The 16,408-nt window shown below is 45.3% G+C and overlaps 1 long non-coding RNA gene and 1 pseudogene across 1 annotated transcript in view; both read right to left on the bottom strand.

Moving 5' to 3' along the window:
• Positions 1–260: 260 nt before the first annotated feature.
• LOC129149350 (uncharacterized) overlaps positions 261–16,408 on the bottom strand; it is a 35,248-nt gene continuing 19,100 nt past the window's right edge. The window contains exons 2-3 of the long non-coding RNA XR_008556268.1: positions 614–672; positions 261–319 (exon numbers count right to left, since the gene is read on the bottom strand). This is a non-coding gene — a long non-coding RNA (uncharacterized LOC129149350). The remainder of the gene's footprint in view (positions 320–613; positions 673–16,408) is intronic.
• Positions 6,117–7,372, bottom strand: LOC103291631 (sequestosome-1-like; annotated as a pseudogene).

Genomic DNA, 16,408 nt, shown 5'->3' with positions numbered 1-16,408 from the left:
TAAACTAAGCTCATTAATGCCTACAATTACTAGTCTAGGTCTTCTTAAAGAGTGATAAGATCTTAAAGACACTTATGAAGGAATCTGAGTGGATGCAGAATCATTCTTGATTTTCACAACATTACACCCATCTTTCACAGTTATTTCTTACACTCCTAATTCAACAGCTATGTGTATATTTTTAATGATCACCTTAATCAGCCCTTACGAAGTATTCAACCATATCCTTACATGTACATTAACTTTATTTTTACACATGTCTCATTTTCTCAGCAGCAAGCATAGGTAGTTTCTTTGTGGTCCATGAAACAATAGTGTGCTGTAGTAGAAAAGCAAAGGGCAATTATATGTCAGTTATATCTCAATAAAACTAGAAAAAAATCAAATAAACAAACAGGTAAGCATGCAAGCAATATCTTTGTAGTCCTTCCTTAGAATGAGAAAAAATATAATTAAACTGGTATGTGTGGTTTCCTAAAAAACTAACAGGTGTGGACTTACTTGTTAAAATATGCATGACAGTGTGAAGTAAAAGAATGTATAATACATTTAGCAGGTGAAAAAAAGAGCAGAGTGCTGAGAAACATAAAATCTAGTTCAAGTGTTACTCTACCTCTTCTGAGAGATGTGTCCTTGAACAACCCATTCAGCTTTCTTGAACTTGGGTTCTTCCTTTAAAATAATGAGAGGGTGATCCAAGACCTGAAACTTTCAAACTATAATCCTAAGAATTTTGTGTGCCCACTCCCAGCAGACACATACCCACGTTCACACATACTGCTTCATACATGCACACACACTCCTTCATACATATACCCACATGCAAATATTCCTTCACATATGTACCCACCTTCACACACAGTCCTTCATACCTGGACTCACATGTTCACACACTCCATATATCGCAGCTGAGGCTGTCTGCTTTACATATCAGACTTCTGGGTAAGATCTGATATTGGAGATTGCTGGGGTAGATAACATTGGAGTTCAGGCCAGCTCTAACTCTCTGATCTTTCCATACTGCCATTTGTGCAGAGGCACTAAAAAAATGAGTTGTTGATGGTGTCTATTGTGAGCATTGCAAAACTGAACATTCACCTATGGAGAGCTGCTGGAATTAAGCCTCTTTACACGATCCCTCACAATTCGACACATGTTTAAGATTAAAAATGTGCAGCCTCGTTAGCTGAGCAAAGTAAAAAATAAAATTGGCATGGCCTTCAAATTATATTCCCATTTGAAAACTTTACCACCGGATTTTTTTCAGATGCATTTGACATTTTACTTCCCTGTTAAGGGCTAAGCTCAATAAAAATAAAAGAGAGAGGGAGAGAGAAAAGAAAGAACCAAACAAGCAGTCTTGTAGGAGGACAGAGAACAGCTTGATAAAGATCACCGGAAGACTTCGGCCTCTAGGAAGTCAGGAGCCTTGTAATAAATAACCCTGCATAAATCTAAATAGGTTTGAAATGTTTAACCAGTTTTTACATGTGAGCTAATACACATACCCACAGCAGTCTAATATGCTTTAGCTTCATATCCTGAGCACTATAAAAATGTCCCATTATTGGTGTTCACAACAATTTAACAGCTTGGATAGATTATATTCCTTAGGGACAGAAGGCAGCTGCAAAGTGAGGTTCAAGTTCCTGAAGTTCAGATAGTTTGAGGACATTAAGAAAGTTTCCCATAGGAAGAATTAAATTCTCTCAAGTGAAAAACAAGGAGTGAGGATTTCTTCAATTAATCCCATATTTTGGACAGAGGCAGTGGAAATTGTCAGTTTCACAGGTGACTTTTGCAGAAAGGCTTAAACCAGTATTTTCTCAAGGGCCATAGGCAGCAGGTCTGTTAGAAGTATAGAAGAATGAAAACATATAGAAAATTTGCATATTCATTGTGACAAGTTTACATATACTAACAAGGTCTACACAGTTGACTCTCATTCATATTTTAGTGCTGCTACCTTTAAGTTAGTTTAAAAGTTCACTCACCCCTTCTTACTCAGCTGATATTACTGACTTGGGTCCCTGAGGGGAGGTACATTACTTAATTCATACAATCAGAGGAAGGATGATGAGATGCCAGGGCTGAAAAGGTTTTGTTATCTACCTCTCCGACATATAGAATTAGGGACATGATGGCAAGGTCATCTGGACTTTTCCTGCGGCCCCTCAGTGCTGATGAACCAGCTGGAAGACACTGACTTAAAGAGGGAAAACACACAGAAACCCACCTAGGACTCAGAGGATGGCGCTTTGGGATCAAAGAGAAGTGAGTCCCTGTCCCAGCGCTGCTTCTCCCTAACTAAAACTTAGGTGACTGAACCTTCGGAGGCTTTATTCTCTCATCTGTAAAATAGGGATTATATTAAAGATTAGATATCCGTAGTGTCTTATGCTTAAACTTCGTTCATTATTGTCTTAGAATCATTAACTCATAATGAACTAAGTCTTCTGCTGCATGACTTTGATGTTTAAAGTCATCAAAAAGGTCCTACATAGAAAGAATTTCTCATAACTAAGAGAACTTCCATAACCAAACCTTTCATGTTCCACATCAGCACAAAAACTAAGATTATTCATGGAGTCATATACCCTAAAGAAGAAAAAAGACTGTTTTGTAAACTAGGGTTAAAGGTTATTAAATCAGTAGCCAGGTCATCAGCAACCCACTCCCTCCAATATTCTTCAACAGTGAACAAAGGTCACCAGGCCCCTCATTAGCACCTCAGAGTCCCGTCCCCACCCCCACCCCCCCGCTACTTTTCTTGGTCATTATCCTTGTCTATGTCCACTTTATTATTATTATTATTGATTTCAGAGAGGAAGGGAAGGGGAGAGAGAGATAGAAACATCAATGATGAGAGAGAATCATTGATCGGCTGCCTCCTGCATGCCCCACACTGGGGATCAAGCTCGAAACCTGGGCATATGCCCTGACCAGGAATCGAATCGAGACCTCCTGGTTCATAGGTCAACATTCAACTGCCACTGAGCCAGATGGGCTGTACCCACTTTTTAAAAAGAACCACATGGGTCTGGGTCATTTCAGGAACAAGGGTACAATTAGGCATTATTTCCCCCCTTTCAGCTTGTCCCTGTGATAGAGGGAATAAAGAACACTTGGCAGGGAGGAGGGGAGAGGATGTTAGGCCCAGCCCTGGGCTGACTTTAATTTGAGGCATTTCAGCATGGTTGTTTCTCAGAGTCACTGAGGACTAGCGGTGCAGTCCGACTTTGCCTAGATGAATTTCCCATGACAAACGATATTGGCTCATCATCTGTGGTCGTGACTGAGTGCCAGTATTTTTCTTCCTCAAAAGCCTGGGTAGGACAGCACGGAGCTCTTAAGTTCCTTGGGACATTTGTTTCCAATTTTGCAAACACTGTGAATGTGCTTATTTTTGTAGCTCTGTTAGGAAAGTGCATGGCATTTAGTTTTTCTTGTTGGAGTTAATTATAAATCATTAGGGTTCCAGTGCCCACAACAAAGTCCTTGGACCTTGAAGCTCAATCACTGGTGATTGCAATAGTCCTGCCCACAGCCTCCCCCTCCCCCCCGCCCCCCAACCTCTTGCTAAATCCTCCATTCCTCATTATAAAGCAGGAGAGAGGAGGGGGCGTTATTTTAAGATGTTTTTATTGGCTTCTAAATGTGAAGCTTTGGTTCCAAGGTCGTCTTTTTTCCCAGAGCAAGATAAACTTTTTAGGGTTGTAAATCATGGGACTTTTGCATCACTTGACAGGGTCCATGTTTAAAAGTCACTCTAATCGCCTCTCAGATGACTTAGGAAGCCCAGAGAGTTGCCCACGCACCATGAAAAGGACCCTTTCAGTAGCACTGGGCCTGTGCCCAGGATCTGTTGCTTTAGGACGATAAATTATTTCTATGTTCACCCCCTCCCCACCTCCATTCCCTGTTTATAGAAAACAGCATTGTGACCTGACTGATAACTTTAGGATGAGCCATTGGCAAGAGTGGGAGGACCAAGATGGGAAGGCCCAAGATGGGGCCCCTCTTCCACCTCTGAACTGACCCCTTTCCTGACCACTGCCAGGCACCCACACCCTTAGGCTGCCCCTGCTGAATTTACCTGACCCATCTCACTCTCCAGGGCAACACTCACAGTCCCAAGTTTTTCTCATTAAAATATCCCTATCCTGAACGTCTTTTTCCCATAGGGCTCTGCTTCCTGCCAGAGAGCAAATGGGTAATCTAATTTTTTAAAAATACCTGCATTCATGTATCAATAGGTGCTAACTGGATAGTAAAGTTAGGAAGAGACTTATGTTCTGCCTTTTTTAAACCTCCAAACCCTCTCTTCATTTAAGGCCTTCTTTGGTTGAGTCAGAGTATTCACCTCCATCCCCAGTGCTGGAACAGTACCTGGCATCCAGCAGGCTTTGAGAACTATTTGATGAATGAATGAGGGCCCATCCTGCTTCTTCATCCTTCCTCTGCCCCCTCCCCATCCACCAGCAGATCCTGGGGGGGCGGGAGGGCCTTGGAGCAGAGCTTGCATGCCTCAGAGTTAATGAAATTTATTCAAACAGTGTCCTAGAATGTTGACCCTAAGGACCCCTGAGTCCCACCTCACCACTTCACAGATAAGGAAACCGAAGCCCAAAGAGGAGGAGTTTCCTGCCTAAGGTCACACAGTGAGTGACTGGAACAGAATCTGATTCAGGTCAGGGGTCATCCCTCCAGGTTTGCTGCCCTGTTCCTTTCTTTTTAACATAAGCCTTCTGGAGAAGAATAACTTGACAGATGTTCTCAACAGTTTCTTAATGAGGATTTACTTCTAATCTCTCTCTCTCTCTCTACTCTCTCTCTCTCTCACACTACACACACACACACCCCACCTTCTTTTCATGGAAGGAGCAAAAGCTTCTAGTCCTGACTGTCCCTCCCCTCCTTTTTACCCCCAGAATCCCCACAAGATGGAGACACAGTCATGAAAACAAACACGCAGAGCTTAGAGATGGTCTTTGCGTGGCTTCCTCTCAAACACAGACTCCAAAATAAGGATTTCAGGACGCATTCATGAAGGTAAGCCCACGAGGCACCGTGAGGAAATGAGGGAGGAGGTAGCAGAGAAGGGAGGAAGACCAGTTACCCAATTACGGACTTCTTGATACGCACAGGATCACTAATGGCTCGTGGGGTCTCTGCCCCCTAGGGACCCTGCAAGAGGCTGTGTAAACACACCTCAGAAGGTCCCACTGAAGGGCTCCGGTATCCACCCTCCAAATGCTGTTCCACATCAGGAGAAGACCAGGAAGAGGTGTGAACTCTCCAGCACTCCTGGCCCCCACAGGCACACAGTCTCTTGCGAAGTCCCTAGGGGGCAGACACACCTCGGCCTGCAACGCGGCTGTCCGCAATGTCCACCACCGCAGACACCAACAGCATCTGCTGCAGAGAACCCACAGGTGATCAGAAATTACCATTATTCCATAAAGAGTGACCTGCTCCTTTTTGTTTTGTTTTTTCAAACGGATCATCTCTTACTGCAACATCTTGGATTAAAAGTGCTTACACCATTTAATTGCAGTTGGTTTACAGAGATGCTAACAGAATGGCTACAAAGGATCTTCTTACTTTAAACGCAGGTGACACGTTTGGAAATGAGAGAACTAGAATGGCTGTGAAACGGGCAGTGCTCAGTGACCACCACCATGGGTGCCTGCCAGCCACTCCTGTGCCCGGGGGAGGCCTGCCCTCCGGTACTTGCTGCAGGACAACCACCTCCTGACAGGATGCTGGCTGTTCCAGCTGAACTCTGAGTATATCAGCTTCTAGCAGAAAATCAGCTACACATCAGTTACTTTATTCGTTATTTAAAAAAAGAAAAAGCAGACGACCCTGACCGGGAATCAAAAAATATCCTCAGGTGAGGCGAGTTGGATTCTGGGCTGTTGGTGACATCCCGGCGGGCAGAGAGCAGGGAGATGAGGGGGAGACCCCCGGCCACCCTGGCTACATGAAGCGGGCACCGAGGGAAGCTGGGAAGCACTGCTTAGTCATCATCACAACGCTGGGAACTCCCTCCTGTCCTTGTCCTACTGCCCTAAATGGCTTCATGCATCTCCCTCCCCCCCCCCCGCCCCGGTTCTGAAAGAAAAATGCAGAGTAACTGGCCCTTAGAGGCGCAGGGTTCTAACAAGCTCAACACAACTGTGAGACAAGAAGGGGGTCAGAGAACAGGTGAGCACAGCTGTCACAAGGGCGGTGGATGCTTTGAATACTGGATGGTGTCCAGGGCAGCCCCAATGTCATAATTCTTGGTCTGCAGGAGCCTGGTGAGCCAGCCGCCTTCATCAGGGAACCCCGTGGACAGCATCGGGGAGAGGGACTCAATGAGCCGGGGGTCAGCTTCTGGCGGCAGGTATGGGTACACCGCAGCTTCCTTCAGCCCTGTGGGTACCTCCTGGGAAGGGTCCAGAGAGCTTGGCCCTTCAGACTCGGGCATCTGTAGAGAGTGGAGTTCGCCTGTCGACGGGTCCACTTCCTTTGAAGATAAATGAGTCCAGTCATCGTCTCCTCCCGAGCAGTTGTCAGACTCCATCTGCTCCTCAGGCTGCACACCCGACTGCGGCGTGATCTTGTTCATTTGCTTCACCCGAGTCTGTGCCTCTCCTTCCATGAGCCCGTCCGGTTTGCTGGAGCCAGAAGAGCAGCTTCCTGCCTGAGAGCTGCACCTCTCCTCCGCGCTGGAGCTGCCTGGAGAGACGGGGTCAGGCGGCTTCTCTTCCCTCCATGTTCCACGTCAATATCCACCTCAATGCCCAGGGCGCTGAGGGCGGCTGCCACACTCTCCCCACAGCAGACTCTGGAGATTCCCACTGGGATCCTCTGATGGACCAGAAGCAGAGTTTGCTGTGGGGCTGGCATGGGTGTCCCCTGCCCGAGGAGGACGTGGGCTCCAGTTCCCAGGCAGGCCCATCTCCCAGGCAGGCCACCCAAAGTGCCAGTTTCAGCCTCCGGAGCCAGCGGCTGTGAGAGAAGCCCTCAGAGAGAGGCCCGAAGGGGCTGGGGAAGGCGAGCTTGCTGTGCTCCCGGTGCATGCCCTTCCCCTCGCAGCCGCTGCACCTGTACCGGGTGCCCACCACTGGACCGTTGCAGCCATCAAGGATCACGGAAGGGGGAGGGGGGAGGGCGGTGGTCCCCCCGGCACTCCTTCCTCTCTTTAATGTAAATACGGAAAAGGTCATCCTTCACGTATGCCAGGGCCATCAGCAGTTCCTCATCACTGGAAAAGGCAACCAAGTCCCGGTCCTCACCGCGGTAGTGTGCCTGGAAGCAGCGGATCTCCCGGGGCCGCGTCCTCCTTTCCCAGAAGGTACACCTTCATGGTGAGCGGCGCCATCGCAGCCGGTTGAGGAGCAGGAGCCTGGCCCAGTCCGACCTACTCTTTTATAAAAATATATATTTTTAGTGATTTCAGGGAGGAATGGAGAGAAAGAGAGAAACATCAATCATGAGAGATAATCATTGATCGGCTGCCTCCTGCATGCCCCACACTGGGGATCGAGCCTGCAACCTGGGTATGGGCCCTGACCAGGAATCAAACTGCGACCTCCTGGCTCATAGGTTGACGCTCAACCACTGAGCCACAACGGCTAGGCAAGAGTGACCTACTCTTGAGAAAGCCCTGTGCACAGAGGTGGAATTTCAGCAGCACAAAGAAACTATATGAAAGCCAGTGGGAGGCTGACCTCTTCCTCCAATAGTACTCTTATTCCTAGAAGGCTCTTCCCTGTGCTCATTCTTCAGGTCTCAGCTTGAAAAATAAAAGTTTGCTAGGGAGGCCTTCCCTGACCTGCTCTCATGCCCTTCCCTTGGGTGACACCCTTCTTTACAAACACATAGTCAGTGTCCACCTTCCCCCCCAGACTCTGTGTCCTGAGTGCAGGAACACTGTCTTACTCACTTCCATGCAGCCAGCACCTACCACAAAGTCTGGACCTAGAAGGTGCTCAATAAATATCTGTCCCGTGTGTCACTGCAGCTTGTATTTAACAGAGCTTGATTGTGGATTGCATGTGTTCAGAGAATTAGATTCTGGATTAGGCCTCCTGGCTTATCCTATCTAATAAAAGAGTAATATGCAGATTGACCATCACTGCAACACACAGTATAGCTGCCCCCATGTGGTCAAAGATCCTGCCCCCATGTGGACACAAGATGGCCACCACAAGATGGCCAGCAGGGGAGGGCAGTTGGGAGGCATCAGGCCTGCAAGGTAGGGCAGTTGGAGCGATCAAGTCTGCAAGGGAGGGCAGTTAGGGGTGACCAGGCCAGCAGAGGAGGGAAGTTGGGGGCAAACAGGCTGGCTGGGGAGCAGTTAGGCATCAATCAGGCTGGCAGCTGAGTGGTTAGGGGATGATCAGGCTGGCAGGCAGAAGTGGTTAGGAGCAATCAGGAAGGCAGGCAGGTGATCAGTTGGGAGCCAGCAGTCCTGGATTGTGAGAGGGATGTCCAACTGCCAGTTTAGGCCCGATCCAGGATTGGGCCTAAACAGGCAGTCGGACATCCCTTGAGGGGTCCCAGATTGGAGAGGGTGCAGGCTGGGCTGAGGGACACGCTCCCCTCCGTGCATGAATTTCGTGCATCGGGCCTCTAGTCTTTACATATTTCTACTTGGTCAACAAGCTTCTTCTGAGGCTCTTTCTTAAAGAAGCTGGAGTCAGTAAAAACTCAGGTGAGAGAATCGCATCAAGTTTCATTAAAGGAAACCTGCTAAAACTTCCTCCCTCTAAGCTCCTTACTGTCTGGGCCCATTTATAAAGCACAGGGTTACAACTAGAAAAGATTTAATCAGGTTTCCTCTTTTCTTGAGAGGATGAAAATTGAGCTTCCTTATACAGTAAGCTGCATGTTATCACGGCCTTTTCTGGGAAGGACAAGCCTATTGCACTTAATGGTCAGCATTTTCTCTGGATTTTATTTTCCTGGAGCCTTCCACGGCAGCAGGAAACAGCCATGGGGAGGGGAGAGGCCGATCAGCTGCCGCCAGACACACTGGAGGAAGAAGGGGCAGTAGAAATGGAGAAGAGCATGAGTAACTCTGAGGGGACCATGCTCCAATATTCTGCCAATGTGTATCGGTCGAGGCAAATAACAGTAACTCACTCATACTAACTGAAGTAAAGGGTGGAGTTGATTATTGTGAGGATAAGGAAACCCTCATGACAAAGCTGGAAAATCGCTCTGGCAGTTGCTCAGTGGTTAGAGAGTCAACCTGCTGACCAAAGGTTCTCAGGTTCAATTCCCAGTCAAGGGCATGTACCTCAGTGGTAGGTTCCATCAATGTGTCTCTCTTATGTAATGTTTCTCTCTCTCTCACCCTCCTCCCTCCTTTCCACTCTCCCGAAAAAATGGAAAAGAAATATCCTTGGGTGAGGATTTTAAAAAAGGCTGAAATATCTGAACCAAGACTAAAGAAGGAAAAGAAACAAGGCATCTTTGAGGTCCCCTGTCCTTCACTCTCCATTCCCTCTAACAACCAGCTCGATCAGGTGTTCTCTTCATACTGTAACATTTTAACTCTAGTTCCTACCGCTACTTCAGCACTGGCTCTTTCTTTGCCTCTCAATTCCATATCCCCAAAAGAGGAATCTGACCTGCCCTGTTGGAGTTTGAATTAGGACTAACTCCAATAATAAGTCGTAGGTTACTGACAAGCCTATGGACAATGCTAACTTTGAGACAAGTTTGGACTCTGGTCCATCAGTGTGGTAGGAATGAGAAGTGAGAGAATTCCAGGCATTGAACAAAGACATGCCCACTCAGACGAGGATGAAGGCAGAATTTGTTAAGAAAGGAGTGTAGATGGTACAACTAACCCAAAGTATTAACTGCCCTATTCCTCTCCCAACAGGTGCAGTGGGTAGCTGGTGGCCAAAATTTGAAACTTGTTAAGAAGGTTGTATTAGAGTGCAGGCGTCCTCAAACTACGGCCCGAGGGCCACATGCGGGTGTTTTTGCCGTTTTGTTTTTTTACTTCAAAATAAGATATGTGCAGTGTGCATAGGAATTTGTTCATATTTTTTTAAACTATAGTCCGGCCCTCCAACGGTCTGAGGGACAGTGAACTGGCCCCCTGTTTAAGAAGTTTGAGGACCCCTGTATTAGAGCCTCCCCTGTGCTGTTCCTGTGCAGGCTGACCACTTCCAACTACAAGCACCTGGGACTCCCCACCTGGGGCTTTTGTGCTCATAGGTGCACTCCCAAGGCAAGCCAGAGGAGCCTGGAGTTGATGGCACCAGAAGCAGCATTCAGTCAACGACAAGTGGGAGTTGGTAGATATGGCCCTTCGGTGGGATAAGTCTGAAGCATGTTCTACACTTTCTCCCAGAGGTCCAGACTATGACTGAGCTACCGTTGCCTGCAGAGCTGCTCGATAACATAGAATTTTCAAAACGAAGAGCTGAACCAACACTTTCTCCAGCTCTATGATCCAGACCTTGTTCCTCTCCCTCTCACGGTCTCCTTGCTGCTAGTCTATGAAGTAATCATCACAAAACACTTTAGGGACAGCCAAAACCCACAAATTTACCATTTCCTACAGCAAGATGTGCTTGCTCTGTGGATCATTACACAAGTAAATGGTGAGCTCCTAGATCTTCTGAGCTTGTGGAACAGGTTGTCTCAGCAGTAAAAACAATAATTGATAACAGCATAAGAAATGAACTGAGTGGGCCAGTCTCAGAAATGTGTCATGGTCAGAAAAATGCAGTCAATAACCAAAAAATAATTTAAAAACAACACAAGTTCTTCAAATGGAAAGGTATACCCTGACCATGCTTACGAACTCAACATCAACAATATCATAAAGATGTCAATTCTGCCAAGTTAATATATAAATTTAATGCAATCCAAATAAAAATTATCAGCAGTTTTTTAATCTATTTTCATATGGAAAAACAAACAAGTAAAACTAGCCAGAAAAATCCTATTAAAAAAAAAGTAATGAGGGTAAATTAGCCCTGTCAGATATTAAAATATGATATGAAGCTACATTAATTAAAACAACCTAACACTGGCCCATAAATAGACATTTCAATGGAATATTCTAATAATAGACCAAAAATATAAAGAAAGTTAACATAGTATAAAGATTAACATGATATATGTCTTATTAAAGAAATGGTGTACACACAATGGGAAACCAGAAAAAAAATTGATTCCATTCCTCTAAACTTAAAATAAATTACAGATGGAACACACACTTTAATATAAAAACTGAAAACCACAAAATAATTAGGAAAAAATGGAAGACATTTTTGTACAATCTCAGAGTAGGGAAGGCCTGCAAGCATGATATATAAATCATAAGTCATAAAAGAGAAAACTGTTCAATTTGACTATACAAAGAACACATTAAGACAGGTAGTTTTGTGCAATTAATGCCATAAATGGCTCCATTCCCTACCATATAAAAGCTCCTCAAAATTATTATACAAAATCAACAACTCAACACTTTTCAGTAGATGTGCAAAGGATATAAGCAGACAGTCAAAGAAAAGGAAGTATAAATAGTCTTACAATATGACTTGATTTGTTTCCCTCACAATAAGTCTAAAGGAAAAAACCACCTGTATGTCTCTCCTTTACTCTCACAATATCTAATGGATAAACTTGATACCAAATGTGTTTGTTTTCCACACATCGAGCAATTCCTCAGCCCCAGCTGGGTGTCCTACACAATAACTCAGTTCTAACACTGTCTACCTGGAGACAGCATCAGGTCCCACAGAGTAAGGGCTCGGTCCTTCAAGACTTCAGATGCCCATCACAAGTCCAGGCTGTCACCTGTGCTTCTGACCTACTGGCTGTAAACCAGAGGTTCTCATGACCCCGCCTTGGGTTCCATTCATCTGCTAGAGCAGCTCACGGAATTCAGTCCAACATTTACTATGTGACCACGTCACTATCAAAGATCTAACTGAGCAACAGCCGGAGAGCAGAGACCCGTAGTGCAGGGAAGAGAAAAAGGAGTGTGGAACTTCCATGCTGTCTCTCCCAGCACCTCCGTGTGTTCACCAACCCAGCCTTCCAAACCCATTTTGGGATTTATTAAGGCGTTATTCTGTAGGTATGACTGATTTAAACTCCACGCCCTCTCCACTCCAAGGTGGGCCTGGGAGATCCTAACCTCTACTCCTGGTTGTTTTTCCTGGCAACGGGGGCTTTTCAAAAGTCACCTCGTTAATATAAATTCTGATGTGGTTGAAAGGGGTTTGTTATGAATATCAAAAGACATTTCTATCATTCTGCAAATTCCATGGGTGCTAGGAGCTTTGTGCCAGGAACCAGAGACAAAAATCAAATATATATTTTATTATGCCCAATGCCTAATATTAAATCTTACTAATTATAAGTCCAATTAAAATTATAGTGAAATATCACTTTCACCTGTCAAATTGGCCAGATGAATAAGTATGATATCACTCCGTGTTGGTGAGGATACTGGGGAACGAGGCAATCTCATACATTACTAGTGAACGGTGGTATCTCCTGAAATTTTAAATGCACACACCCTTTGATCCAGCAATTCCACTTTTGTGGCAATTTAGAACCCTCTCTAGAACTAGAGTCAGCAAACTTTATATATATATATTATTTTAGAGAAGAAGGGAGAGGGAGAGAGAGAGAGAAACATCAATGATGAGAGAGAATCACTGGTCAGCTACCTCCTGCACACCCCACTCTGGGGATCAAGCCCACAACCCGGGCATGTGCCCTGACTGGGAATCGAACCGTAACCTCCTGGTTCATAGGTCGAAGCTCAACCACTGAGCAACACGGGCCAGGCTGGAGTCGGCAAACTTTTTCTATAAAAGGCCAAATAGCAAATATTTTAGTCTCTGGGACACATGGTCTTTATTTCAACAACTCTACTCTGTGGCTATCATGTTAAATAAATAAGTATGGCTGTGTTCCAATGAAACTTTATTTACAAAATGGCTGTGGGCGGGATTTGGTCATACTTTGCTATCTCCTGCTATCAAGAAGGCAGGACACCCTCGCTGGGGCAGAGACCACTGCTGGGCCCAAACTACAGCCAGGACTTGGGTGCCCAATTGGGGACTGTTTGGTGGCCATGTAACTAAGCTCTCAATGATGTGAGCGGAAGTTCTGTTTCCAACCTCTGGCTCATTTGCTGAAGCAAGATTTCTTAAGAAGACTCTCTGTTCTTTTCCCTCTTCTCATTGGCTAATGACAATGACCAGCAGGATATTAAAGCTATATACTGAAATGGCAGAGCTGCCATCAACCAGAGAGCCCGAGTGACTGGATGTGGCAGAGCGGCCCACAGTTTCTCACATAAGAGACATTTTTCCAAACCTGGTCTGGGGAGAACATGTTTGCTTTCACAACCTTTCTCCGAGAAGTTAGCATTCCTGATAAAATGCTTAAGCAATTTTCTGTGAACTTTAATGGGATTGAGGTTTGCTCTAGGAAACCAATTACCCACATGCCCAATTACCCACACACTCAGTTGCCAACTGTCAATCAAGGATCTAGTGACCTTTAACCAGACTTTCTTTTCTTTCTTTGTCTGCTCTAACAATAATTAACTGAATTCTTTCCTATCAAATGTCCTTGCCAAAAGTGAATTTGGGAAGTGGTCTTCCAGGGTCCATTTCCCTGCTGTGCATAATCATAATAAAACTCTGATATATGCTCAGAGCTAAATTGTCTGAAAGTTTCCTTTAACACCTGGAACACTTGCCTGATTCTGTAACATGAGTGAGAAATACATTTTTCTTTGAGCCATTAAAGTTTGATCTCTATTGCAGGTGCCTATTCTACTCCAATATGTTCACACTTTATAAATTTGCTTAAATTGACTAACTGCTTACTTTGTACTGAGACTACACTAAGCATTTCACATGCATCATACGGCACTGAGCTCCGTTTCTTCCCCACAGTAAAGGTCTGCAGCTGGGAGTAGATGCCAGGCCAGGGACCACCACCACTCAGACACATTCCTGACTGGAAGGCTCAACACAATCATCTTGGTTGGGGGAGATACAGAGAAAAGGAAGCTCCTCTTAAAGGGATATGATGCCCCTGGAGCACATCAGCATCACTGGGTCAGAACTGGTGGTGAACTTCTTTTTAATGCTTTCCCAAGAGAGACATCATTTTTATAGACTGAGAAGCACCACACGCGTTTGCTGTCTAGGGCTGGCTCACTCACTGGTCCTTCAGAGGGCAAAGCTTGCAAGGTGCTCTTCAAGACTTGTCTTATGGTCCAGCCAGTGTGACTCAGTGGTTGAGCATCGACCTATGAACTAGGAGGTCAAGGCACATGCCCAGTTGTGGGCTCAATCCCCAGTAGAGGGCATGCAGGAGGCAGCTGATCAGTGATTCTTTCTCAACATTGATGTTTCTCTCTCTCCCTCTCCCTTCCTCTCTGAAATCAATAAAAAATATATTTTTTTTAAAAAGACTTGTCTTCTGAATGCCCCTTCCCTTGAGGAGAGAGAAATCATCTCATGCTGCCCCAAAAGACTTGACTCAGTTTTAAACCAACCTCATATAAGGATCACACATGACATCACTGTCATTCATTCATTAACACCTTTCAAGTATCACAGCAACAGTGAGGGGAGCTAAGACAGTGCTTCCAGGAAGAACAAAGCTGGGGTGTGGGAAGGGGGTTTGCCAAGAGGCTGAGGAAAATGAAGTGAACACAAAGTGTCCACTTGATGCGGTCAAAAGACTCTCTTGACGAAAGGACCAGAAGGCAGAAGGACCATCAGGAACAAACCCAACGGTGTCTGGTACTGAGCTATGTAACTAACTACTCATGTATGTCTTCCTATGTAGCTGAACCTCTTAATGGTTCACAGCCATTTTTGGAAGTAGGCAGGGTATATATACCTTATGTGGCAATCTGAAGAAAAAAATCTTCTTTACTCAGCAGGAGAACTCACCCGCCCAAAAACTGTTTAATTAGATGAATAAATTAAAAGCCTTGATGGGGGAAGAGGCCTCCAAGAGGAGCTTGACGACCACTATGGGGCTAATATCAGGGTTTCAGCTTGCTGAAGGGGGTCTATAAATTGGGGACACAAGCTAAATAGCCTGGACAATAAAGGAGTCGTCAGAAGCTGTTTGGAGTAGGAAACGGGGGATGACAAGGTCGCTGGTGGAAGACAGAACAGGAACGAGAGCTTTGTTAGTTCTCTGTGTAGTCTATGATGCAAATCATCCCCGTTTCTTCGTGAAATCTTCAGTAAAAAGTCCTCTCTGGTTACTGTGTTCTGGAGCTGGGGGTTCACCATGAAGCTTAGGGGACAGCATAAGGACCAGCTACCCACAAGAGGTCTGCCACGTCTGGGTTCCAATTCTAATATTTAAAGAACTAGAGCTGGACAGGGCCCAGTGCCTGGAGCTTGCTGCCTAAGGCAGGGTTATAGGTTTGGAGATGGAATTTTTTTTTTTTTAATCATTGTGAAAAGGTCTGAGTATTCAAAATATAGTGTTTTGTTGAGGCATGCCAAGTCATTGTTTTGTATTCAAAACCAGGTCCCTTCTTTCCAAAAATGAATATCCCTAATCCTCACAGCTAGAGGAACATAGTAGATATAATTTTCCCCATTTTCAGGAGAGACTAGAGAACTCCAGCAAGGTCGCTTTTCCAAATTATGGTAAGAATCAGAGAAGCTGGCCCTCCACTGAGAGAGAAACATACCCTGCACGGCCTGGGAGCCACATCTGAGCACAGAGCTTCATGAAGTTAATTTCCCAAAAGAAAATTCCATTTTCTTCTCCATCAGAAGGCTGCTGAGACACCATTGGGTGGCACTATTGCTTACATTTTTAAATTCCAGGCTGTCAAGTGGAGCCACAGTCCAGACCCAGCAGTAGAAAGCAGAGCAGGGCATTCTTCAAGGCATCCTAGAAGCCAGCTTCCCTCCATCACCCAGACAGCTCAACTATGGGAGGGTCAAGATAAGCACAATGTGATTTCTTGGAAAATAACACAACCCTTATAAAAGACAGGGTCTACGGGATTCAATGAGCATTAGTATCCCCGTTACAATCTCCATGCAATTCAACATCCTAATGAGCTCTACTCTTGGTCCAGGATGAATTGCCAGCAATTGCCACTCACTTCTGTGGAGGGCTAATGGGGGAAGGCATAATCTTTCGTGGCTTTTCCTTGCCACAAGCATGCTTATGCCTTGGTTCCTCGATTACCCCCATGACTCCTATGTCCATTTACAGTAACTTCTATTAAGGAAAGCTCCACCTCTTACACTAATGGGAACTTTGATGATCAACTCAAGGTCCCTAGCTACTATGTTTAGCTGCTATCCCTGATTTCTCGGCACCATAGAAATATGGACCTTGGAGGAGAATAATGATTCTCATTACTCCTCCT

This window comes from Eptesicus fuscus, chromosome 6 (genome assembly GCF_027574615.1).
Source record: "Eptesicus fuscus isolate TK198812 chromosome 6, DD_ASM_mEF_20220401, whole genome shotgun sequence".
Lineage (NCBI taxonomy): Eukaryota > Metazoa > Chordata > Mammalia > Chiroptera > Vespertilionidae > Eptesicus > Eptesicus fuscus.
Note: the sequence above shows the minus strand (reverse complement) of the source record. Positions and strands in the feature narration are given on the sequence as shown.